Source organism: Orbicella franksi, chromosome 11, assembly GCF_964199315.1.
Source record: "Orbicella franksi chromosome 11, jaOrbFran1.1, whole genome shotgun sequence".
NCBI lineage: Eukaryota > Metazoa > Cnidaria > Anthozoa > Scleractinia > Merulinidae > Orbicella > Orbicella franksi.
In genome coordinates this window covers 24,846,380-24,874,373 of record NC_138155.1, presented here as the reverse complement: position 1 = coordinate 24,874,373, position 27,994 = coordinate 24,846,380, and the positions used below count along the sequence as shown (strand labels likewise).

At 38.0% G+C, this 27,994-nt stretch overlaps 1 protein-coding gene and 2 long non-coding RNA genes across 5 annotated transcripts in view; 1 reads left to right on the top strand and 2 right to left on the bottom strand.

The window, feature by feature from the left end:
- The window catches only part of LOC145460454 (uncharacterized), a 172,353-nt gene that overhangs the window by 4,922 nt on the left and 139,437 nt on the right, over positions 1-27,994 (bottom strand). The gene's annotated exons all lie outside the window — the stretch shown is intronic.
- The window catches only part of LOC145460439 (uncharacterized), a 335,154-nt gene that overhangs the window by 175,944 nt on the left and 131,216 nt on the right, over positions 1-27,994 (top strand). The window lies entirely within an intron of this gene.
- Positions 31-4,184, bottom strand: LOC145460261 (uncharacterized). Its single transcript, XR_014039821.1, has 2 exons — positions 3,815-4,184; positions 31-1,464 (listed from the first exon to the last, which is right to left on the bottom strand). It is a non-coding gene; the product is annotated as an uncharacterized LOC145460261 (long non-coding RNA).

Below are 27,994 nucleotides of genomic sequence, written 5' to 3'. Positions count from 1 at the left end.
TGGCCTTACTAATAATAATAAATAATAATAACAGTAAAATACGAATAATCAAAACATATCTAGCTTGGTTCGGAAAGAATTTAAAGATTGTGCCCTAACAACATTCAGGGGTAGGCAATTACAGTTCCTGAGTGTATGAGAAAAAAATGAGAGCAGGTGATAATTTGCTTCAGACGCCTGGACTTTACACGAGAATTTGTGCATGTGCCTACTAGAGCTGCCAAAAGGCTCTAGATATTTCTGTTGATCAGTATCTCAACTAGATTGCAGCACATCACGTCTTATATAGCACTGTCAGCGTTGCTTTCCTCCCAAGTATTTCTGAAGTTTTCTAATCAAGTTGTTACAAAAGTTATTTGACACTAGCAGGTCTTTCATAGCGATTTAGTGTGCAACGTGCTGCACTACGTTTGAACCATTCCACTCCATCCTAGTCTGAAGAGTTGATCAGGCCTGAGGTTTCTTCTCGCAAGCGTAGTGTCGGCTGAAACTAACTTGAAGCTTGGCGTTAGTTTTCAACGCCTAACATGTAGATTAAACTGAGATCGACTGTTTTCAAACAGCGACACTGCTGGATGTCTGTTGTTCGCAAAGAAACAACATCATGCAGAGGCTAGCCCAAGTATTTCATTCCTTTAACGTTAAGATTACTCTTGCTGAGATTACTCTTTCTGTTAAAATTCAATTTTCTAACATCTGTCATGCGACTTTGCATAACCTGGGCTGTTTGGTAGCCAATCTAGCGTAGATAGCCCCCACGCAGACCTTCCGAAAAAGAAACCCAGGGAGAGACAAGCGTAGACATGTTAGAAGTAAGACCACTGGAAGGAAACAGAAGAATCCCTTGCGGAACGCCTTAGAAAGGGATAGGAAGTGATTTGTCATGATTTTCTGTGTTTAGATAACAATTCCCGCTGCATTGAGTTACACTGCGATGAGGAAGGATCTTTTATCGTGTGGTCCTTGAACTGTGTTCTTTGAGTGATATAATCTCCTATTAAGATATCTTAAGTGATTTGTTTCTGGTTGGGTTACCCTTTTCATCAGATTGTATTGAGGCACGCTTCGGTAGAAAAGAGGAAACTAAGAAGCTGTCATCGTGTGCTCAGGTACTTTTCAACTACCTCGTTGCGAAGTTCAATTCTATAACAAAACAACAGACTGATTTTGCTTCACGATCTCAAACAAGTCTCAGCAAAAAAACTTATGTACTTTTCAATGAACTTGTGTACTTTTTTTTGGTCGCAGACCGAATAGTTGTATGCATTCAGTATGAGATGACCATGCATACACCGCAAGTGTTGAGGAACATCTGATTACTGTGCATTTTACGAACTACTGTCCATTTTACGCGAGTTATCAGTTTGATATCCTGATACAGCAAACCCGATGTGTTGTATTGGTGATCAAAACATCCTGGTGTCACAGCCGTAAATTCCTTCACAAAACGACGTCCGGCTTGTCCTAAAATAAATGAAAAAAAGCGTTTGTCAATTTAAGGATGAAGAGTACACTCAAGACAACACCTGCCATTCTTTACCTTCTTGTTCTGCGGGAAGTAAATACTCAAGGTAGGTCTTGCAAGCAATACACTGCGTGATTTAACCTCTTAGAGTTATTATGAAAACTTAAGATCTAAAACAATGCTGAGAAATTCAAACGAATGAACGGCGAACTTGCGATTGAAGTTGATTTACCTTGCTCAAAAGACTTGAGTTAACGAGCTTAAAGCAGCTTGTGACTATATCGGCAAGTACAGAAAAAGTACAATTACACTGTAATCCGGAAAAGAATCCTCGGTAACTGAATCAATATTTTCCTTCATCGCAATTCAATATGAGTGGTGTTTTTACAAGTTTATTCTGCAAATATGCTTTGACTTGCATGCACTCAGGCTTAAAAAGGTCCTTCACAGAATGCAGTGTATTAAGCAACACTAACGAGAGCTTCTTTTGTGGCTTCTCTGATTTAGAGCTTGTGGCATTGCGTGGTTTTAAAAACAGTGATAATTACCTTCATGATAAATTCATTACCACAGGGTGCCAGAAACAAATAAAACTATTAACAGCGCAATTATCAATGCCTAAACTGCAGATATAAAATTCGCTTGTTTGAAACGACACATCGGGATGCTTTTCGTTAGCAAAGCCGCGACAGAACTTCGCCTGACGAGTTTCTACTGCATTCAGTTAAAAGCACGTTCTGTTTAAAGTCATCTTTTCCTTGCCAAAATAACTCCTTGTGACCTAGCCACATTCCTGACATGTCAAGCGACTTCCTTCCTTTTCTTCTTCTGGGCTGTTTGTGCAACTAACCTAGCGCAGATCGATATCGGTCCTCTCACAGGAAAAAAGGAAGAAAGAAACGCCCGAGGACAGACAAGCGTAGAAATAAAGAAGTGAACCCGTCCCCCATTAGGAGGAAACAAAAGAAATTCTCGGCAAGAGCTCGAGATTTAACAGATGAGAAGTGATTTGTTTCCTGTGTTGTTTCCTGTATTGTCAGCGCATTTCGCGGCGCGAATAGCGAAACATTGCCAAAAAATATTACCGCGCGCAGACACCTCCTCTTAGATTCTATTAACGTTATCACCGAAAGCATTCTTCGGCTCTTGCGAAGGTTGACTCCCAAAAAAAAAGGTTGAACGGATATAAATTTAGCAATAAAAAAACAACAACCAACAGGACATCTATTTCTTTAGTTCAGTCCCAATTTTTATGATTCATGCAGACTGCACTGGTTAATGAAGCCAGTAAATAAAAATGCAGAGGATCGTCATAAGACATAACCAAGGGTAAAACTAACTATGTAATTACAAGCTATAAACGTTAAAAATAGAAAGACAATGAAAAACAAGACGCTTTGCTGAGTGTACCCAGGCGGTCGTTATACTGAGAAGCAATAGCTATATTGCAATTGAGCTAAATGTTCTGCATTTGAAGTTGTACGAAATTCAATCGAATTGATGTGCTTAAGCTCTTCTGCTTTTGATTGCATTTCTTGGAATCGATTAATAGCTTATTACTCGTTTGCAAGTCTTTAGGGTGTGAAATGAGTCAAGGTCTTTATATCAACCTATAAACGTTTCAGTCTATTTTCCTTAGCCTTTGTCGTTGTTATTTGCGTTTCTCAAGCAAGCGAGACATTTTGAATTTCATTGTTATGGCGATGCGTGACATAGACCTACGAACGCGGTTGTCGAAATCATATACTTATCTCGTGATTTTTAGCCCATTTAGAAGTTAAAGTATTAGGAAAAGTGCTTCTGTAAATGCTTGTTTGTTCAGTACAGATAATCAGTCGCCTAGATAGCCAAAGTAAGTTCCAGATGTTTACAATATTTTCCGGCCGCAATGTAGGCGTACCGCGGAGGCACACCAACATGGCGGTTCCACACTGGTCTCTGTAAATTTGTGCAAAATATTTCGACGAATATCTGAGCTTGGGAAAACGCACAGACCTAAAAATTCGAGGAGTGTCATCTTTATTACTCTCCTATAACATCACAATTTGTGGATTTTATCCAGTAAATGATTTTCGAATAAATTTTTTATTGCCTCAGGATTGCGTGACAGTGCAAACCAAGAATTGTTTTGCTGGGGTTCCTGACATACATTAGTTTCTTTCAGCTTAAATGTACAATAATTCGCTACATGAGTTTCACTCTTGTTAAGACACATAACTCTGTTACAAGCAAATAACGAGAGAATATCGTTTAGTTCGAGATTTTATCTTTATTATACTTTACGAAGTTTATCAGAGCATTTTACTTAGGTGTACTCGAACAGATGAATTCGTAAACAAATTCTCTAACCTTTCTGCTCTTGTTGCTCAGACGTTCTTGAGCTCGTGGTGGGATTCTGCTTGGTTCACGATCACGTCCAAAAATACGAAGACGCCTCTGAAGATGCTTTTTATCAAGTTGAAGAGTTGATAGCCCCGGTTGATGACTCCTTTGGTATAACATGATTCATGATTCACTCAAAATGTTCGCTCGTAAATTGATCTCTCGTAACGCTTGCAGCGACCCGTTCCGAAAACGCTTAACGTCTTTTAGTGTTGGTCTACCTTGAACGGTGTGTTCGTTTGTATGTGATTTCATCGCCCTAGAAATCATGGAATCCGTGCTAACTTTTCTCGACGACAACCTAAGTACACAGGTGGCTCATGCGCTTTAGAGACCAGACGGCGATTTGTGACTGAACGCGGAAAAAACAAAGCCGAAATTTAAACCCAGGCCTCACTGCCTGGGTAAAAAAAGAATATTAGGAAGTATAGCTTGAACACATAGTATGATACGTGTGTGTGAGACAAAATTGACGTTAAGACAAAGCTGCGTATCGATTGCGAAGGAAAAATTTGTAAAACTATGTATATAACAGCTTCTCAGATCAGCAGATGTTTATATATACCCTTTATATCAGAATCTTTCCAAACAACGGATTATCAAAGCGGTGTTTCGACATATTAATTAATTTCCGAAAGGAAAACACACCGCCGACGCAGAACCTTGGAAAGGAATGTCGGCCTTCAGGGAATGTTAAAAAGATCAGTTTCAGTCAAAGTTCATGTAATGAAAGGCGGCCGGCCATCAAACATCTCAAGCTGATATCGTTTTACATAAACTTATCAGTGGCTTGAAGCCGACTAAGACGAGGGCATAAAAAGGAGGTAAGCTAGCCTCTTGCATGTGCATCCTGATTCGCAAAGGACGAAGTCAGCCTTTGGCACAACTGCATGATAAGTAATAAAACTCAGTGACTGAGATGGTACTTTAGCGGAACCTTTAGGCAACAGAAAAAACTGGATAAAATACTTATACAGAAACAAATTGAGTTATAGCCGGTCTTAGAAATGGTCAAACTCAATCTCCATTGTAAGGTGTACATAGTGAGCTGCTTTAGGTTCATTTTATTTGGCGGTAAATCGCACGTTGCAATTGTCCAGCATGACTGCTCAATGTTCTTCTGTATATCAGTCTAGTCGTTCCTACCTATCTAGGCAATTGTACACGATTTATGGCTTAATAGGACTATGATACACAACATTTAGTCAGTTTTCAATATTGATTGATTTTCTGATGTTTCAAATCTGAAAGCATAGAACTCGAGAAGTTATTCAAAGAAACCTGGCGAGCGGCTTCGTTCTGGTATAACTCGCAGCTATTGATAAATCGCGAAGTGTGGTTGTTATCCCTCCAAGACTTTGCTGACAGGCTTCCTCTTTGTGGAAAGTTCCGCTTTTGTTGATGTTATTTATTGAGCTCTGTTAAGGAGTTAACTTGTTTACGACAGTGACGCTGGGACAGGCGATTAGAGTTGAACCGAGCAATTGAGGTATCTTTGTGTATGTTGCATTTCTGCTGTTGTTGTTGTAATTTGACGGTCTCCAGAACATTTTCGTTAAACTATCACTATGTTCGGTTTGATATAATTTATGCAGATGATCGTTAAGTTCTTCCACATAACCCGTTCCTCCCTCTAATCTTGTACTGCTATCACCAGGTTAACGATAATTATTACACTTTTATGTATCGGAGATCCCTTACTTGGCAGTCAGTCGAAAGTTCGGTGGCAAATTGTTCTTCATTTTGTTCTTAAGTTAAAAAGGAGCTTCTTATACTGAGAAATTTCAATAACTTCATCGATGTTTGTTACAAAAATGTTTGTAAGTTCTGTCAGAGTAATTTCCTGTAGCAATTTTTCGCCAGTGATCTGTAAAGGATGCTAACTGGAATGCATGTTAATCCATTAGGGAAACGATACCGTTCGAGCCGGCGATGGAAGCACCATAGCTACATACTCTGCAATTTGCTGGACTCTCTTTCAGTGCTGGGCAAACTCATCGCTGCTTCACACCTAGTATCTCTCATTCAGTTCCTTCAGTTGTATTAAATGCTGCCTTAATCTTTAAGACAAGTCAGTACCAAAGCAATTTCAGTTAGATGGTATCAATTATAAGAACATAGACACTTTGAACGCGTTACTTAATCCTAAAAAAGACAACAATTTCCAGCATTTTGGTTTTCGGTTTTATAAATCCCTTTATTTTTCAATTCACTTTTTCACTGAGGACAAAGGACAACTTAGAGATGAATTATAAAGGCTGAAAGCGCACTATAGCTCAGCCAGTTAGATTGCAGCATTTGTTCTAGTGTACAAGTGAATTCTACTAAAAAAAACTCGATGGAAACACAGCAGGTCAATCAATCAAGACCCTGCAAGAAAACGTGCGCTAAAAGTCGTACTTTTATAAGTCAATTAATAGAGCTCAATTACTAACTCAATTAACACAGCGTTGGCGACGCGGGTTGTTGCTGAAATATTTTCTCTGTGTTGCTATCGAGTTATAAAATCACTTGTGAAAGTTTAGAGAACTCGAAAGATCCAGTGTGCAAACACTCGCTTGTTCACACAGCAAATCCTATTCTCCCAAATTTAGGCCCCGTCGACGTCAGCACTACTAATCCATCACGAAAACGTAGTTTTTTAAATCGCAGGAATTTGAATACGCCGGCTTTGTGTTTTAGTTTGGACGGAAAACATTTTGCAAATGAAGATTTTTGAAAATGACGACATCATGGTGTGATCATTATAATGTGATATCCCTGCCCGAGATATCCTCAAACACAAACCCAAGATGGCCGGTGATTGATGCGTTTTCAAATTCCTCCGGCATAGTCTGAGCGGAGCCTTAATTTCCACTCGTGGTACTAAAACATGATAAAAACAGGGCGCGGCTAATAAGACTTAAGTGATTAACTATGTACCTACAAGCTATGAAAAGCTAAGAATAAAAACCGCCGTCACAATGGAAAACAAATATTATAAGTAACAGGAGGCATAGGTTGACCACGTAATATAATACTTATGAATGAGGAAAAAACAAAAACTCACGGAAAGAGTTTTTTGTTCCCAAAACAAGAAATTCACCAAACAACACAGTTCTGTAAGGATAATAGTTTATCAGATAAGCAAATGTTTATACATATTTAAAGTAGGGTCCTTTCGCGGAAAGCGAGTGATCAAAGCAGCTTTTCAAAATATTCATCATCCGATCATTGTGTATGGAAAACATTTTGCACGGAGCCATGGAAACAAAGGTCGTCCTTGAAATAGACCATCAAACACTGATCAAAGTTCATGGTATCAAAGGTAGCTATTGGACAACTTAATATAGCGCTATCTGACATAAATCGCTAAGTGGCATTATGCCAAAATGAGAGTTCCAGAAGCTGGCATATAAGCAAGAAATTAATACATGAGCACTCTGCGGATTCTAAAAGGACAAAATTAATCATTGCTATCACTGGTAAGTAAAAAAACTCACAAAGATGGTCTGGTAGGTAACAGAAATGTAGACCAAGTGAAAGAAAATTGATTAATAACCGTTGTCGATCTCCAATGCAAAGTGCACATACATGTAATGAGCTATTTTGGGCTTATTTTATTTGGTGTATTACTTGAATTCCCCCACGTTGCCAGCATGTCAGCTCAGCTTTCTTTTGTGGAACTAGGATCGATCACCACACAATATATCGTCAGTTTTGATAAAATTCACCCATTTCAATATTGATTGATTTTTGGAAAATTCCAATCTGAAAGCGTAGAATCGCGAGAAGTTAATGAAAATGTGCGTTTTTGTAAGTCCATTGCTCATCTTTTTTTTGGTTACGCATTCCAATTGAAAGCAGACATTATGACTGAGACATAAAGAAATTTCTGTCAAGAAATTGTTCTCACGTGATTTTCCTTTGGTGAAGGTTGTACCAGGTACCTGTAGTCAGCATTGAGCAACTATATAAAGTTAATTACTCAACAGTAATTTTCCCTTCTTCCCTCGCCATCAGATCAAGCAGATCGCGCTTTCTCGACTGCCGCCTTTTCTTAAAAAGGCAGGCATTAATGCACAGGGATTAATCTACACAGGGGCCTTTCGAATCGACTCAAAAGTGCACGCGGTATGGCCGGTGAAGATGACATTTATTGCTGGATGTACAGCTGGTAGATGTTCGTGTTCTTAAGTTAAAATAGGCTTCTGTAAGACAAACTTCAACAACTTCATCGATATTTGTTACACAAATGTCTGTAAGTTCTGTCAGAGTAATTTTTCTGTTGCATTTTTTCACAGCTGATCTGTACTGCGAACAATATCATAACCGCATCTTCTACAATTTCGGCAATTTGTTGGTCTGTTTCTCTTGCTCGGCCAACACATCGCCGCTTTACACCAAGTATCTCTCATTCAGTTCCTTCAGTTGTAATAAATGCTGGCTCAAAAATTAAAACACGTTAGTGTCCAACTCAATATGAGTTGTTGTTACTAATTTTAAAATGTCAGTTTAAGTTAGTACAACGAAAATTTGAGGGAGGATTTTAACAGAGTTTCGGGACACAGACACTTTGTGCGTGTAAAGCATCAATTTCCTGCATCTCACTGACCAAAGCAAACTGATTGTAATGAAAATGAAACGTACAACGCATACCAATCTTGTTTTTAACAAACTGTCACACAATCCGATATAAAGGAAGATAAGATAATAGCCACTGCGTGCAGCACAAGGAAATCCAGAACAAAAAGAAGACAAGCATAGGGTCTTGAATGAGGTGTGGAACCACTTTGTTTTGGACTGGCCTTAAGATCGTGCAGGAGCGCGAGAAGAACAGATATATAAGTTTAATTTAATAGAATATCATAGTCTTTTGGTTCACAAAGCAGACCGACATCTGGGAAAAACGAGGTCGAAGGTCCGAATATAATCCCGTCCGGGTCTTAAAAATCAATGTTTTCTCGGGTAGTACTTGGTGTAAAACCTAACTATTATGTCCCGAGATAAAACCACACATATGCCAGAAGTGTCGCCTATATCTTGGCTACAGCATTCCTATCGCTATAGCACTGATATAGTAGCTTTAGTAGCTGTAGTAGCTGTAGTATCTCTAGCATCTCTAGTAGCTGAAGGAGCTGTAGTAGCTGTAGTATTTGTAGTAGCTGTAGTATCTGTAGTAGCTCTAGTATCTGTAGTTTCTGTAGTATCTGTAGTATCTGTAGTATTTGTAGTATCTCTAGTATCTCTAGTATCTCTAGTAAATGTAGTAGCTGTACTATCTGTAGTATATGTAGTATCTCTAGTATCTGTAGCATCTGTAGTAGCTGTAGTAGCTGTAGTAGCTGTAGTATCTGTAGTAGCTGTAGTATCTGTAGTATCTGTAGTATCTGTAGTATCTCTAGTATCTCTAGTAAATGTAGTAGCTGTACTATCTGTAGTATATGTAGTATCTGTAGGATCTGTAGTATCTGTAGTAGCTGTAGTAGCTGTAGTATCTGTAGTAGCTGTAGTATCTGTAGTAGCTCTAGTATCTGTAGTTTCTGTAGTATCTGTAGTATCTCTAGTATCTGTAACATCTGTAGTATCTGTAGTATGTGTAGTATCTGTAGTATCTGTAGTATCTGTAACATCTGTAGTATCTGTAGTATCTGTAGTATCTGTAGTATCTGTTGTATCTGTAGTATCTGTAGTATCTGTAGTAGATGTAGTATCTGTAGTATCTGTAGCATCTGTAGTATCTGTAGTATCTGTAGTATCTGTAGTATCAGTAGTATCTGTAGTATCTGTAGCATCTGTAGCAGATGTAGTATCAGTAGTATCTGTAGCATCTGTAGTATCAGTAGTATCTGTAGTATCTGTAGCATCTGTAGTAGATGTAGTATCTGTAGTATCTGTAGTATCAGTAGGATCTGTAGTATCTGTAGTATCTGTAGTATCTGTAGTATATGTAGTAACTCTAGTATCTGTAGTATCTGTAGCATCTGTAGTAGATGTAGTATATGTAGTATCTGTAACATCTGTAGTAGATGTAGTATCTGTAACATCTGTAGTAGATGTAGTATCTGTAGTATCAGTAGTATCTGTAGTATCTGTAGTATCAGTAGTATCTGTAGTATCAGTAGTATCAGTAGTATCTGTAGTATCTGTAGTATCTGTAGTATCAGTAGGATCTGTAGTATCTGTAGTATCTGTAGTATCTGTAGTATCTGTAGTATATGTAGTATCTCTAGTATCTGTAGTATCTGTAGCATCTGTAGTAGATGTAGTATATGTAGTATCTGTAACATCTGTAGTAGATGTAGTATCTGTAGTATCAGTAGTATCTGTAGTATCAGTAGTATCTGTAGTATCTGTAGTATCTGTAGTATCAGTAGTATCTGTACTATCTGTAGTATCTGTAGTATCTGTAGTATCTGTAGTATCTATAGTATCTGTAGTATCTGTAGTATATGTAACATCTGTAGTATCTGTATTATCTGTAGTATCTGTAGCATCTGTAGTATCTGTAGTATCTGTAGTATATGTAGTATCTGTAGTATATGTAGTATCTGTAACATCTGTAGTAGATGTAGTATCTGTAGTATCTGTAGTATCAGTAGTATCTGTAGTATCAGTAGTATCAGTAGTATCTGTAGTATCTGTAGTATCAGTAGTATCTGTACTATCTGTAGTATCTGTAGTATCTGTAGTATCTATAGTATCTGTAGTATCTGTAGTATATGTAACATCTGTAGTATCTGTAGTATCTGTAGTATCTGTAGTATCTGTAGCATCTGTAGTATCTGTAGTATCTGTAGTATATGTAGTATCTGTAGTATATGTAGTATCTGTAGCATCTGTAGTAGATGTAGTTTCTGTAGTATCTGTAGTATCAGTAGTATATGTAGCATCTGTAGTATCTGTAGTATCTGTAGTATCTGTAGTATCTGTTGTATCTGTAGTATCAGTAGTATCTGTAGTATCTGTAGTATCTGTAGCATCTGTAATAGATGTAGTATCTGTAGTATCTGTAGTATCAGTAGTATCTGTAGTATCTGTAGTATCTGTAGTATCTGTAGTATCTGTAGTATCTGTAGTATCTGTAGCATCTGTAGTATCTGTAGTATCTGTAGTATCTGTAGTATCTGTTGTATCTGTAGTATCTGTAGTATCAGTAGTATCTGTAGTATCTGTAGCATCTGTAGTAGATGTAGTATCTGTAGTATCTGTAGTATCAGTAGTATCTGTAGTATCTGTAGCATCTGTAGTAGATGTAGTATCTGTAGTATCTGTAGTATCAGTAGTATCTGTAGCATCTGTAGTATCTGTAGTATCTGTAGTATCTGTAGCATCTGTAGTAGATGTAGTTTCTGTAGTATCTGTAGTATCAGTAGTATCTGTAGCATCTGTAGTATCTGTAGTATCTGTAGTATCTGTAGTATCTGTAGTATCTGTAGTATCTGTAGTATCTGTAGTATCTGTAGTATGTGTAGTATCTGTAGTATCTGTAGTATCTGTTGTATCTGTAGTATCTGTAGTATCTGTAGTATCTGTAGTATGTGTAGTATCTGTAGTATCTGTAGTATCTGTTGTATCTGTAGTATCTGTAGTATCTGTAGTATCTGTAGTATCTGTAGTATCTGTAGTATCTGTAGCATCTGTAGTAGATGAAGTATCTGTAGTATCAGTAGTATCTGTAGTATCTGTAGTATCTGTAGTATCTGTAGTATCTGTAGTATCTGTAGCATCTGTAGCATCTGTAGTATCTGTAGTATCTGTAGTATCTGTTGTATCTGTAGTATCAGTAGTATCTGTAGTATCTGTAGCATCTGTAGTAGATGTAGTATCTGTAGTATCTGTAGTATCAGTAGTATCTGTAGTATCTGTAGCATCTGTAGTAGATGTAGTATCTGTAGTATCTGTAGTATCTGTAGTATCTGAAATAGCTCTAGTAGCTGTAGTAGATGTAGTAGCTGTAGTATCTGTAGTATCTGTAGTAGCTGTAATATCTGTAGTATCTGTAGTATCTGTAGTAGCAGTAGTTGATGTAGTAGCTGTAGTATCTGCAGTATCTGTAGTATCTGTACTACATGTAGTAGCTGTAGTATTAGTAGTATCTGTAGTATCTGTAGTGTCTGTACTATCTGTAGTAGCGGTAGTATCTGTAGTAGCTTTAGTATCTGTAGTATCTCTAGTATCTGTAGTATCAGTAGTAGCTGTAGTATCTGTAGTAGCTGTAGTAGCTGTAGTAGATGTAGTAGCTGTAGTATCTCTAGTATCTCTAGTAGATGTACTAAATGTAGTAGCTGTAGTATTTGTAGTATCTGTGGTATCTGTAGTATCTGTAGTATTTGTAGTAGCTGTAGTATCTGTAGTGTCTGTAGTAACTGTAGTATCTCTAGTATCTGTACTCTCTGTAGTATCTGTAGCATCTGTAGTAGCTGCAGTAGCTCTAGTATCTGTAGTAGCTGTAGAAGATCTACTAGCTATAGTATCTGTAGTATCTGAAGTCTCTGTAGTAGCTGTAATATCTCTAGTAGCTGTACTAGATGTAGTAGCTGTAGTATCTGTAGTAGCTGTAGTAGATGTAGTAGCTGTAGTACAGCTACTACAGATACTACAGCTACTACAGCTACTACAGATACTACAGATACTACAGATACTACAGCTACTACAGCTACTACAGCTACTACAGATACTACTGCTATTACAGATACTACAGATACTACAGCTACTACAGCTACTACAGCTACTACAGCTACTACAGCGACTACAGCTACTACAGCTACTACAGCTACTACAGCTACTACAGTTACTACTGCTACTACAGATACTACAGCTACTACAGCTACTATAACTACTATATTAGTGCTATAGCCATAGCATTGCTATAACCAATGTATAGGCGACACTACTAGCGAATGTGTGGGTGTATTTCGGGACATAATAGTGAGGTCGTACACCAAGTACTACCCGTTTTCTTTTTCGCACGCTCGCCACCTGTAGAAATGTCATCTTAATCAAAAAACAGATTTTTCCCAAATTAGAACGTAAAATTCTCGGTAAACCTCGTTGTTTCTTAAACGTGCATGACGTTTCCGACCTTTGTCCCAAGATGCGCTTCGCCAAAATTATAGTATTTCCCCCTTGAAAATCGGGGATTTGGGGGAAGTGCATTGTTGTCTACAAGAAATTTCCTTTTCTGTCACCGTTTGAAGTTGACTTATATTTAGAAAGTGTCTCAGTTACGGCTGTAAAAGCTCAAAATTGTTAGCCAGGCGCAGTGAGAAGCTGGTCTGTTGACGTAAGTAGGCTTCAGGGCTGGCTGGTATAAGATAAGATATAATCAAATCGTATCTAACTGGAAGATCTCAAAAAGAAGTTCATGTATGCTTTATTTTCCTTTCAGCACTGCACGCTTGGGAAGCAACTAATCATGATAACTATCTGATTGCACCGTCTATATGGACCATGGCGTTATAAAAAAAGCAATGGATGATAATGCGCATATTGGTGAGGGTAATAACGATTACAACGATAGTGACAATAGTAATCGCGAAGCTTATAATGAAAATGAGGATGTGGAAAAGTTTGAAGATGACAATGTCAATCACAATGAGAATGATGACGATGACGATGACGAAGACGATGATGACGATGATGACGATAATGACGATGATGATGACGACGATGATGACAACGATGATGATGATGATGATGATGATGATGTCGATGGTGACGATGATGATAATGACGATGATGATGATGATGACGTTGAAGATGATGATGATGATGACGACGAGGATCGCGACGAAGGATACGACGGGGACGATGAAGACGACGAAGATGACAAAGGCGACGAAGACGACGAAGATGACGATGACGGCGAAGACGGCGAAGAGGACGAAGATGACGAAGATGACAAAGACGACGAAGATGACAAAGACGACGAAGATGACGATGACGACGAAGACGACGAACATGACGATGACGACGAAGATCACGGAGACGACGAGGTCGACAACGACGACGAGTGGTACCACGCTGACGATGAAGACGACCAAATACTTTGTAAGTATTAGTTTCAAGTCAGGATGAACGACTTTTTTATATTGACGTATTAATCTCGTGAAGATAATTTATTACATCTTTTTAATGATTTTACTTTCTTTCGCCATATTTTCTAAAACAAAAAAATTAAATGAAAAGAAATGACTTTGTCTGAACTTCTATCCCGTCGAAGAAGCACTAATCATGCGAAAACTTGATGTGCATGGAGGAACTCGCCTCTGGTTTCTGTAGCAGTTTCTATTTCTACCAAACGTCAACTCTCGTTTTGCTTCTCGTTTCCATAGTAAAAAGGAATGTTTGCTGACTGTAGTATTTTTGTAAATATGAAGTAGTCATGGAGTTCTGGATCTTGTTAAATGGGCATGTGAGTGTTCAGTTACTGTATGGCGGGTTATTCCCTGTTGCTGTAGAAAAACTGTAAGTCACAGTGATCTTGTCATCTTTGAACAGTATTGGTGACAGGAATCCCAGACGCTTTATGAGGTGGGATTGGCGCCACCGCGAAGACAATCGACTAAACTGTCAGCTCAAGTAAAGTTCAATCGCCAATGAAATTTAATTAATCTGATTAACGAATGATAAACATTTACAATACATTTAGAAGCTGTGTAGCATTACTGCGATGAATCCGTTGCATAAAAGGAGTGTTTGGGGGCTCTTTTACGAATAGGCCACGTTCGATGTATCAATATTCTAACATTGCTCCGAGGTTTTCAGGTCAAACTACAATATTTGGTGTTGTTTTCTTTGTATCCAAGTCTCTTTTGGGAATTGAGGGACCAATTTTGACCCGAAAGCCTCGGAGCCATGTTAGAATATTGATATATCAAACGTGGCCTATTGAATAGCAGCACTGAGACTGCCGATGATACATGGCAGACATTTTTCTGGTCTGGAGGAAAAGAGAGGGAAAGGTGAGATTCAGCTGGCCTGATTTCGAGTGACGGCAGCAGACCGTTATCAACTATAATCTGACAAATCCTAATACAGCGCCAGTATGCTTTTATATCATAAGTCGAACTAATCTCGCCTTTTGATTGGTTCTTATTCATGTTCAATTGGAGGACAAACGTAGAAGACTTAATTTGCATTTTTCTTATTCTGTAACGCGGATAGATTCCATGTGGCCGTGCGTCTAGTCAGTAATTGATGACAGAAAACGTAAAAATCTGTGACACACTTGGCTATCGCCTCGTGTGCCTCGAGTGATATATATTATTTTTGTTTTTAGCACATTTTGACGTCATCTGCGATCAATTACTAAACATACGCAAGGCAACATGGAATTTATTCGTTGAATTTTCAACTTATTAAGAGAGTGAATGTAAATTTACGACAGGGTAATTTTCGGGACGGTTAACACGAAAACGCCGCACTGAAAACACCCTCTTTGAACACGTGCACAATACAATTCCAATTCCTAATGCAGAGACTTCAGGAAGCGGAGGCCTTAGGAACTGCATTAGCTATAAAAGCTCTGTTTTGGACTTGGTTTTGTTTGTCATGAACTTGCGACGGAAGAATGCAAGCGTGAATATTTTGATTATTTAACGGATTTAACTTGTACCTTCAATTTACACGCCATGTTCCAAATTTGTACTTCGAGAATAACGTTTAAACTTAAAGTAATATAGGTAGGTGGTTATGTTTGAAATGAACTTGCGACTGAAGAATTCAATCGAGAATATTTTGATTATTTAATAAATATTTTACATGTAACTATTTTACGACAGGTTCCAAACTTGGAATTCGAGAATTACGTTAAAACTTAAAGATGATTTCCAGTCCGTACTTCGCAGTCTCAACACCCTAATGTTTATAAACATTATAAGGCTCACTAGATGAGATATTCGTTACGAACCAGAAACCTTTCTTTCAAATCTTTGAAGCCTTTCAAATTCTTTTTCCAACAGCTTCACTGATTTTTACAGCTGCGAAGTTGTTTCATCAAGTGATATGAGAAAGAACGAAACATAAAGCTTCGACTACTTCGCATCCATAATAGCGGTTGTTTTGAAACTTGAAAATTAACTTCTTGTAAGTAGTTAACGCAAACAAACTCTCTAGAGTGCGCAGTACGGACTGGAAATCATCTTTAAACTAATATGTGTAGGTGGTTAGTCGACAGACTATAATTGGGATCGAGGCGGGATCATTCGCCCGTCTTACAACATTTGTGACGCTAAAATGTAACTTGATATACCGTATTTACGTGGTCGTAATTGTTATGTATGTGCCACAGAAGAATTCAATCGTGATTAGTGTGATTATTTAACGAATATTTTACACTGTAACTTATTCGAGGCTTCCATTTGAGACTGAGGCCGAACCATTCGTCCGTTTAAGAACATCTGTGACGTTATAGATAATTTCCAGTCCGTACTGCGCAGTCTCAGCACCCTGATGTTAATGTGTCTTTCTCGATGGAATGCGAATAGACGTTATTCGATTCACATTCCATCGAATCGAATAACATCGATTCGATGGAATGCACATACCTTATCTTTAAGGTCCTTCAAATTCTCTTTCCAACACCTTCGTTGATTTTTACAGCTGCGAAGTTGATAGTGATATGAGAAAGAACGAAACATAAAGCTTCGCATCCATAAGGCGGTTGACATGAAACTTTGAATTAACTTCATATAAGAAGTTGCGAATTGTTACATTTTGTGATGCCTTGAATGAAACATACCAAAAAACGCACACAAACTCTCGAGAGTGCGTAGTACGGACTGGAAATCATCTTTAAAACTGAAAGTAATATTTGTACTTGGTTATGCGACTGAAGAATTATTTCGTGAAAATTAAGATCATTAAACGGATTTGAACTCGTAACTTATATAGGATAGGATGTATGTATGTATTTATGTCGTAAAAATGGAATTAATATATCTTCGTCATTTAATTTAAAAGATGTAAAGATAAAAGATATTGAGAATGAAATTTTCAGAACCAGTCATCCATAGCTTGTACGTTTGATATACTTTTTTTCAATCTGAAGAGGACAGTTTTTATATCAGGATAAATTGTGAAATTTGTGAAGTTCAGTGCACAGTGTTTTAGCGTTCACCCGCTTCACAATGAATATCTTAAAGAAGCAGAATATTTTTCAGTTTATAACGATATACAGATAACAATTACAGTTATATTTTCGTCAGTTAATGTGCATGTGCCTTGTTGATTCTGGAAATTAAGAGATATGATATTTTTCACAGATACATGTAAATTATAGAAAAATACTCAAGACAATTTTGATCCTTGTTATTTCTCAGCATATTAATGTTCCAAATAAAACAAGCTAAAGATGATGTCTTGTTATAGTTTCTAAAACTTGAATCAAATTGGCGCTATTTGTTAAATGTATAAATGCAGCTTTTGGTTGAAGGCCAAAACTCGAGGAGGTCCGCTTACAGTAGGTAATGTGGTACATTCTTCAGCAGCGATACCAGAAAAAATTTCGATTTTCGTAAACACAGGTTGCAGACAATCTGCAAAACGTCCGCAAAGGATCTACGAAAAGCCATTTTGTTTAAGCTAAGACATTTCAATATAGCCTTCATGACGATTCTTGCGTAATTAAGTAATTTCTCTTGGAAGTGGGGCAGGTACTAAAACAAAGATGTTGTATAGTCAATCAATCAATCAATCAATCAATCGATCGATCGATCAGTTCACCAAATCAATCAATCAGTCAATCAGTCAATCAGTCAGTTAATCAGTCAATCAGACAATCGATCAATCAGTCAATCAGCCAATCAATCAATCAAGCAGTCAATCAGTCAATCAGTCAGTCAGTCAGTCAATCAGTCAATCAATCAATCCTTTATTTGGTAACGCTGATTATTGATTCATACAAATGTGCTGATGTGTACCTACGGAGATTATTTTTACATGATTATATTAGTGATCCCAGACGTCTGTTGAAATGGCTTTTTTTTTCAGGCCGTTGCACCCATCGTTGATCACGTGATGAAGAATTTCATGATCGTGCGATGAGTGAATCTCCCGCTGTCGGGGAAGGTGCCTCACAATTTCCGGGGGGGGGGGGACTCCACTATAAATATGACGGGGATGCTCGTTGTACCTTTTAGCGGTTAAAAAAGCGGTTCTAGTAGCTCTTCTAGTATTCAGCCTCAAAAGGTCCACAGTAGGAGCTTGTGCGGTGCCTTTTAGAGTATTGAGCCGAAAAAATATGCCTGGCTAGGAGAAAATGTGTTATGTAAGAATTGGTACCTCTTAGGGGAGAAAAAAATTCCAAGTCAAGCCCACAAAACAGGATCTTGGTATCTCTTAGGGGTTCTTTTCAAAATTTCCGACGAGCACCCTGGTATTTTTTTGTATGGGAGTCCCTACCCCGGGCACAGTTTGTTTGCAAGTTTGTTGAGTTTCACACTTTCTAGCCAGGTTCAAATTATACTACAGAAAAGAGTTTGAACGATGCAAAATTCATTGCATGGACAAGATTTTCCCTCGAACTTGATACTTTTAAGGAATTTGTAACAGCTGTACTGAACTGTAGCCACGGCAAGAGATGTTTTTCATGATTTTAAGCTATTAAACGGAAAGCGCACAAGAATTGCGGACGGAAGTAATTTTGTTTTCTTGGGTCGAAAAATCCAGAACCAAAAGCTTTGAGATGACTTCTATAAATCGTTAAATGTCACTGTCATAATTTCCGAGTGCAACTCTCTGAGAACTATCTGGATTTGCAACACTAGCTTTTTTAACATTATTTAAACACCGAGGTATGGAATTTTTACAGCTAGTTCTAGCATTTCAAAGGACAGCTTATTTTCCTTGTAGAAATAAGGATTAAACTACTTCTATCCAACTTGCGCAACAATTTAATCTCTTATTGGCATTTCCGCCTGTCCAATGCAAGATTTTAATTCAACCTGTCCTGAAGATCACAAAGAGCAACGAAACAAAAATAAACAGGTTCCGATATGAAAGTAATATTTACATATTGAGAACATGGCGTAATTTTTGTCGTTCTGTATATTGAAAGAATCACATAATATGTGTTTGTCTGAGCGCCGTACATATACGGTTTAAAAAAAAAACCTTTTTTGCATATGAAAGCAATATTCACATATTGAGAACATGGCGTAATTTTTGTCGTTCTGTATATTGAAAGAATCACATAATGTGTGTTTGTCTGAGCGCCATACATATAAGGTTTTAAAAAAAAAACCCTGTGTTTAAAACGCAATTAGTGGGAAGACAAAAATAAACTGAACATTCAAAACAATTTCCTGATTAGATTCAGCATATAAAAGAAACTCATAATAAATGATGCTTTGTGTTTTGCGGTGTTCGCTGATATGTTATTGAGATGATCACGATGCAGTCGACGTTGTACTGGGATAGTAGATTTTAAAATGGTAAACATTGATACAGCTAACATGAATTCACAGTCAAGGGTTAATCGGGTTATCACCCATCTGTGGCTTAAAAAACTCACTAAGTTTAGTTATGTCCTCCCCAAACAAAAGGAATTATTTTAACGTCACGCGCATTGACCTGGCATGTTTTAGCTAAAACGCTTAGCTTTGAAATGTGAGGAATCATGGTAAAAGGCTTAGCAAACGACATTCTCGTATAAACACCCGACAAGAAGGAGATAATTAAATCTGGTTTAGATTGATTCAATGCAAACCAAGCGGTCCTGAAGGCCGGTAAACACAGGACAGTCAAGAGACTACGATCTCATAGTCTCTTGGTATAGTCCCCACGGTATAGTGCAATGCCGAATTCTCGAATCCTCGATTTTTCGACCCTCGAACCAAACGTTGTTTCCCTCCCATCAGTCGAACATTGTAAGTTTACCCCCGATTTCTCGAACTACCTGATTTTTCAAACTGCTCTTCGTATCCCTTGGGGATTTGAGAAATCTGGATTCCACTTTACTTGCATAAGATAAGCTGGCTCTTGAGGAAGCAGAAAAAAAGGCAAATTATTTCTGCTCAATATAGCACCCTTTTAAGGAGACGCAATACAAGCGATACTGCATGGTTGTTAACTTGCAGCCTTTTGGAAAGTAAACTTATTATTGAATGCTATAAACACGTGCTTAGACAAGTGCTGGGCAAAGTTGATAGAGCAGTTTCTGAGGGTAAACGTCGTAAATTTGTCAGTTTTCGTTCTCAACACTGATAAAGGCACACGTAGCGTTGCGGGATGAATGTGCAGAGGGCAAGCGGGCCACTTGCAATTATCTGAAATAAGATGGAATCAAATCGAATCTAATTGAAAGATGGATCAAGGCTTTTTAAAATCAAGGTACCGTACGCACTAGGTTGACAAGATTTGTTTGGCTCTGCCAAAAATGTCGACAGATTTTGTCTCCACCAAATTTTTATGTTGATCGCAGGCGGTGTTGGACACGACTCGCAAAGCATGCCGGGAGAAATTTTCCCTGGAGCTCAGTTTCATCTGATCGCTGAACGGCTAACATCTCCAGGCGCCGATGGTGATGTGGAAATATGGCTTATAGGAGGTTCGCTCGCTTCCGATGCTGAAAGAAATCTGGAATGACATCCATATCAAATGTTCCGCAGGCCAAGTAATAGTTATAGACGACTTCTGCTCGATGTACAAAGCCGTCATTTTCAGTGCTGAACAGATGATTTTAGGAATCGAAGCCTCGCGGTTCGTCGAATCTCTACCGTTGAAAGATAAATTATTTCCGTTTCTGACCTCTTTGAATTCGATCTCAACTTGCCGGAATTGAACCTACCTTCGGCACTTTCCTTCTTAGAGATCTCGACTTGTGTATGAAGTGTACGAGTGTATCGCTGGCCAACAACATGGTTGTTGACAGATATTATGTTTTCGTTCGACGATAAGAAAGCTGATAAGTAAAACCTGCGAAGAAAAGGGTTGAATAATTCGAAATCAAAGCAATGTTTTGTCCTTGAAAACTTGTGTGAAGCTTGATTAATCAGACATTGCCTCTGGCAATATCAATATTCAAACTGATGAGAGTTTGAGATTTCTCTTCACCTAGTGCTTAGGTGTTGGATGTAACTTGTATTTGCTCGGTACTGAGGTATCCGGTCGTTTCGCCAACGAGTCGTTTCGTCAACGTCTCGTTCGCCAACGTCTTAGGTCGATTCGCCAACGTCCTAAGTCGCTTCGCCAACGTCCTACTAGTCAATTCGCCAACGTCTAAATAAAAGTTTAAAGTTTACCTTCACTTGTGTCTGTTGTCATTTATTTCATTCCCTTACCTTGAGTTATTTTCCATGCAAGAGCTTGTAAGTATTTGATACTATATACTGTAATAAAATTGCTGTTATTTACTTGACGTTCCATTTTATTTCTAACTCGATTATAAGGCTGGAAAATGAAAACAAACTCTGTTTGCTTTTGAAGAAGGAAAAGATATAATGTTAATTTACATCGTAATGCATTATCCGCGAATTGGAAGCCATCAAACTTTTGGAAGCCATCGGACTTTGGTATTCAACAGTCAATTTTCACCGTGAAAATTACCGCGATGTACCGCCTACGAGCCGGCTTGTGAAACTATCAGAAACATGCAAATTGATCTTAAGTCAGTCAAGCGAAACTGGCAGTGACTTAAAATTTCTTGACCCAAGGATCACCCAAGGATCAGGATTGCATTCCAAACATCAATAAGCAGCTTTTTTTTTTCGTTAGTATTGGATATATGACGTTGGCGAATTGACCGGTAGGACGTTGGCGAAACGACTTAGGAAGTTGGCGAATCGACCTAAGACGTTGGCGAACGAGTCGTTGGCGAAACGACTCGTTGGCGAAACAACAGCAATTCATTTGCTCAAGTGTCCATTCCTTGGTTCTCAGGACGGGCTCAATGAAAAGAAGGCTTGGTTGAGTTACATGAAATGAATGCTTTGGTCAAGTAATATGCCTCATGCTATTTAATGTGATTGCAACTAAAATTGTTGATGGGAGATGTGAAAAAACAAAAAGACTTACATTTACTTGCAAATAATAATTCAATTCCAAAGTATGCTTTTTTTAAAAACTGAATATTTGCAAAGTACTGATAAGCACAACAAAAAACCAGCAAAATAGCACAAAAACCATATTCTGGAAACAGCGGCCAACCCTAAGTTCACTTATAAATTAGTAAATAAAACTGGAAGATTGTGAATGATAGGCACGGTGAATTAGCAATGAATGAATAGCTAATGGTCTTGACATGCCTTCATTGCATGTCCTCATATCACACCTCTGCTGAAGTTTAAAGTCCAATGTAACTTGTGTAAACTAAAGGGAGCTCTTTACCCAGAACAGTGCTATGTAGGTCATTTGAAATATCTGTCAGTTTAAAATTTATTATTTACTGCAAGTCCTGTGGTCAACAACACAGTGATCATGTACTGATATTAACAATTCCTACATTGACTGTTAAAAAATTTGCCAAAAACAGTCTCCACAGCACTTCCTCGTGTCAACTCGTAATGACTGTGACCAACTGAATTCAGAATAATCTAGCATGTAGCTATATCTTAGATCGTCTATAGTGAGATGTGTTGACTGAGATAACTAAATTGCAACAACATTTTAAAATTAAAGCAGATGCACTATATTGAACACTTGCAGTAGCTCTTAGAACTTGGGATTGCCGTGCAGCTTTCTAAGTAGTCACCTGCATTATGTCATTATGTACTCTGTTTTGGTCTACTCCATTCTAAATCTGATATCCTAAACAGCAGCATGCTGTAGCTTTCCCTGTTTGATCACTATAGTGTAAGTGGATAAATTTAGTTCTTGAGAAAATTATCATGATAGCAAAGTTAATTTCAAGTCCATAGTCTTTTAAACTACCAGTTGGTAATTCAGCATTTGCTTCAAACACATTGGCTCGTTCTGCTCCAGGTGGGTTGACAATTATGCGAAACTATACACATGAAACACCAATTATTTATTGATTCAAGCTTACGTATAGTCTCCCACTACTACCAACATTCAAAGGAAAACATGCACAAAGAAGTAGGAGATCAAAATAATCAGTCATAGATGACTGAACAATAACATCCAATGCCAGAGTAGTAAATTTCTGGAAGAGATAACTATTCAAGACAGGCAGTGATCATGATAGCGAAAATTCACTGAAAATGAGATGATATCTTTAACGCACTAGTATCCAAAGCAATATCCAAAAATCTTGAACATCGGTCAGACAAACGGATGACATACGCACTACAAAAAAAAAAAAAATAACAAGAAAACATTAAGATATAAAGGGAACAAGCTGAACCACAAAATTATACTCTTAAAACAAGGGTAGAAATCACACAATCACTCCCGCGAAATACCGCGGACATCTGACAAATCAACGAAAATGCCCCAACTTCAAGTCCGATTTTGACCGTTAAAAGGCGGGGCCCGCCTGGGCCCGCCGGACTTTTCTTAAAGTTCAACTCTCGACCTCAAGTTTCACGCAAAAATAATTCACAATACTGATCCCTGTTACCCCGCAAACGACCAAAAGATATCCATGTCAAGGCGTGTGGTAAACAAACGTTTTCAACATAGCATGATTTCCATTGACTAGTTCTGATGCAAAAATTGCTTACCTGCACTTGAGGCTTGGCAAATAACTGGTCTAGATATTACACAAGCAGCCCCTAGATAAGGTTCGTTTGATTCTCATGATGAGTGCAGAAATCGGTCGAGAAACGACAACCTACTCTCCCTTCGCAACGAAAAATGTGTCCGCCATTGCTCCGGCTGAAACGACATATGATTGGTCGAATACTGTCACGTGAACCGTGTCCAACACCGCCTATGTTAATCGCGTACGCACTTGAAAACATTAAAATATTTGATAACCGCAAGTGCCGATCACGTTGATTGCATAGACTCTAAAGAGCGAAATCAAATTTGCTTGATTGACATTTTCAGTCAGATTAACACCTGCAAATTGTAAAATTTGATGGTTTTGACGCTTGACAAAACTTTGTCCTTCCCCGAGGCAGAACGACGGCTCCTTTGAAGTTTGTTACGGCTTGACAAAATTTTGGTGGGAAGAAATTAAAAACGCCGAGCGCACTTGTAAAACTGAACTAATGACAAATATTTTTGCCAGAGAAACAAAAATTTGCCTAGTGCGTTCGGGCGCACCGGACAAATTTGTACATCCTTATGCACCCGACCAAATGCACATCTGTATGCAAACCACCAGAGTCAGCCGAGTACAAGTGCTTGTGGTTAACAAAATTAACATTTTGCCCACGCTTGAAAAATTTTGTGGAGATTTTTGGAAGGGCCGAGCAAATTTTGTCACTGTCCAGTGCGTCCGGACCCATATATAGCTTGAGTTAGCATCTAGCTGTTGGCGTTTGACTGGTCAACGTTGAACACGATACGACTCTGAGGTAAGTTTAGAAAATCCAACGGAGCGGTATTAACCGTTCCTTTTAATATATCTCTCTAGAACAGTAAATCCTTTAGTGAACCTGTATGACCGCTTATAACTGTGTCAATTAATTAGTACTGTTTCGAAAATACTGAAAAAACAAATAACTTTAGATTTGTCAAACAATACTTATAACATAATGTTGCCATAAGAATACTGAGAAAGTTGAATGTTTTGTTTTCTCAACTTTATCAAGTTTAACATTACTACGGGTTTTCAAAGCAGCAGGGGGCTATGCTAGTGAAATTACTGCGAAGGCCAGCTTACACCGTTCAGTTTATGGAAACCTTGAGCTCGCAGGATAATTTTTAACTGAAAAAAACATGCTTCATTACAAAGGGATTACTTCAAGTTTACTCAAATACTTGTCATATGTATACCTTTACATTTAGAGTTGTTTAATAATAACTAGCCTGCGAGCTGCGAGCGGGCTAACCTTGGAGTCACGCGCGAACGGCAAGAGTGAGTTCGCGAGCAAAGCAAGTCTGTGGCGTCCACTTCCCAACTGAGTGAGCTTGTTTTCAGGCTAAATAATCACGAGAAGCAATTTGTTTTGGACAAATTCTAAACTACACGGTTAACTTTTTCTGTGCTTTATTTTATAACGAGGATTTTAATTCTGCATAGTGAGGGTTTCCTGATCATCTTGCTCCAATTTGGATCGTTGCAGGGTGCCGCCGATAAATAAACCAAATAATTATAGGTCATAAAAGCGTGGTTTTCACAAGCGACGCAAGCACAAGCGGAAGCAATAAGGATGACCCTAGTGAAAACGAAATTCGACGCAAACACAAGCACAAGCAAAATCATCCAAACCCTCCAAACTGTTTAGGCGCGAGGTAATCTGGATCCAGCGTTTTCATTGGCCAAACATAACCATGTGTGGTAAATATCCTTGTGCTTGTGTTTTGCCTGAGCGGTATTTCGTTTTCACTTGTTGCAGCGCAAACGCACCCATAAGCGCAAGCACAAGAAAAAGGAAAAATTTCGATCCTTGTGCTTGTGCTTGCGCTTGTGCTTATGCCTGAATCAAAGCCGTTTTCACCGTGAAATAAGAATTATTATTGTGTCCGCGTTTGTGCTTGCGCTTGTGCTTGCGTCGCCAGTGAAAACAAGGAAAGCAAATTAGCCGAAATTAGCCAACTCACATCGCAATCATCGCATTGTGAAAAAAATGCCTTAGACAACTTTTTAGTACGTTTTCTAAAAGATGCTTGCTGTACGTTAATTTTGTGCTACCCACGAGTCGCAAAAGATTGAGGGTGTTAATCGGTTGACTCTATAACTTGAGGCTTATCATCAGTTTAGCTAAGAATTAACTCTTTACGTTTAAATTGCATTTGTTTACACGACAACTAATCTTTCTGAAATTGGGCGCGTACAATATCGCTAAATGCTTAGTTATCTAAGTCCATTATATGTTAACTGAGACGGATCCTGATATAGATGATAAGACATTTGCAATATTTCAGCTATGTTAATTGGCAGTAATAGTTTATTCCGTGTTCAATAGTTTATTCCGTGTACAACAAATGGCTAAAGAGATCCTTTTTAAAATCAATGACCTCTAGTAATTCAGACAGTTTCTTCACGGCTTTGTGCACAGAAGCCATTTTGAAATAGCACTTCTAAGGTTCAGTTTCATGATTCAGTTAGCAGTGGGAAGTTCAACATATTCTTTAGTACCTTTCGTTATCAATTATCGCCTTCTTTCATTTAATACTGGAAGCGTAGAACGTGAGAAGTCAGTAATGGAAATTTTTTTTTTTTCATGAAAAATGAAGGTTGACCTGGCGCCTGCGTAGGTCCTTAAATTTTTAATACGTCGGTGGTAAACGAAAATTTGAAGGGAAGTTCCTAAAGAGTTTTGAAAGAATATTGAGCGTTTTAGAAAACCCGCAAATGCCAACTGGACGAATAAAATATTGTCATTGGATGCTTTAAAATGGCAATAAATGCTACGAGATTGAAGGGCGTTTCACTGTATTATCACAGATTAATAACGTTTTAAATCCACTTCCTCGAAAGCAGCATTTGCTGGCTGAACAAAAAATACCTTGGGTGGTCCTATGGAAATTATTAACTGTATTTAATAAATAATTATATAAAATAAATCGAAAATACAATATATAAATGTAGAAAATTGCACGGATATATGAGCCAAAGTTTTTGTTATTTTTTAGGCGAATTGCTGTAGTAATTGTTATTATAATTTTAATCCATGTAGTATTTTTTTAGAAAATGACGTCATTTTCTCCAATTCCCAACCAAGACTTGGAACAAGGAAAATTAATGGCCGCCGTAAATTCTCGGAAATAAAGGTTCAAAAAACACGAGTTTTAATGTTCGTAATAGATGGAAATTTGCCAAGATGTCTAGGAAAGACCTATTATACTCTAATCACCCTGAAACGATTATAAAATATTTTGTAACTAATCTTAACAAACACAGCATCAGGGGCGGGCACCTCGTTTATTGAAGCAGGATACAGCGAGTGCTACATCATCAGAAAAAAAAATACAGCACTGAGTAAACAGAAAAATTAAAAAGCAAAGTTGAAATAGATGCCTTCGAGGGGCTCTTCCATAACTTACAAATTCTTAAATAGCCCACTAACCCCTTAGGGATTCACGCCTAAAATACTTCTACAGTTAACATGAATCATACATAGTAAACATACTCCAGTGTGATTAGCGAAAAGTTACAAAATGTATTTGTGTACGAAAATGCAAAAAAATTGATATCGAGAATTTCATCATAATTGCACTTTCGCGGTCATGGCTTGTCAAGAACACCACCTCAAAAGCACGTCATTACCGGCGACCCTGATAATAGGCCACGTTCGATATATCAATATTTTAGCATCGATCGGAGGCTTTCGGGTCAAAATTGCCAATTTTTAAAGTTTCCTTTGTCTCTCAATTCCCAAAAGAGACTTGGATACAAAGAAAACAACACCAAATATAGTAGTTTGTCCTGAAAGCCTCTGAGCCATGTTAGAATATTGATATATGGGACGTGGCCTATTGTCTGCTCCTGAATCGAAGCAGTTGCCTGGTTTTATAAAATACTAATGTACCAACGTGTTATAGCCTAGCTGAGAGGGCGATAAGGTTCTGTTTGCTGCTTGCGGAAGAATAGCCGATTAGCTTAGCGTAATTGAGATATGGGTTCGTCTATCAATATCTTGGGTTAGGATGTTGTTCGAGGAAAAATATCGCAGGCTAATATGGACCAAACTGAAGTACCAAAAATCCTTTTTATTTCAGTTCCATTTATATTATTAATATTTTTGATATTTTGTTGACTCGGGTGAAGAATTGAATGTCATTTAAAACTCCATAATCGCACGTAGTGTTTTTGACGCTAAGCACATTTACCCTCGGGCGAAAAAGAGACCCGGAGGTCTCAATGCCAACCTTTTTTTTATTTCAATGAAAGATTTGATTTGACAACTGGTTTTTTGCCACACCCAACGTATTTTTGCATCCAACTTATAGCCGGAAATCAGCTTTTGAATTGCCACAAGTTCTTTGTTATACTTAAAATTCTTGGGCGTGTTGTGTCAACATTTGGAGAACTTTTCCGTCGATTTAAGTTATTTTCTGACTTCCTGAGAAACGAAAGATCGCGGACTTTTAATGTGTCTTGGTAGACCTTAGTACAGTAGAACCCCGTAAATGCGGTCACCAACGGGCCAA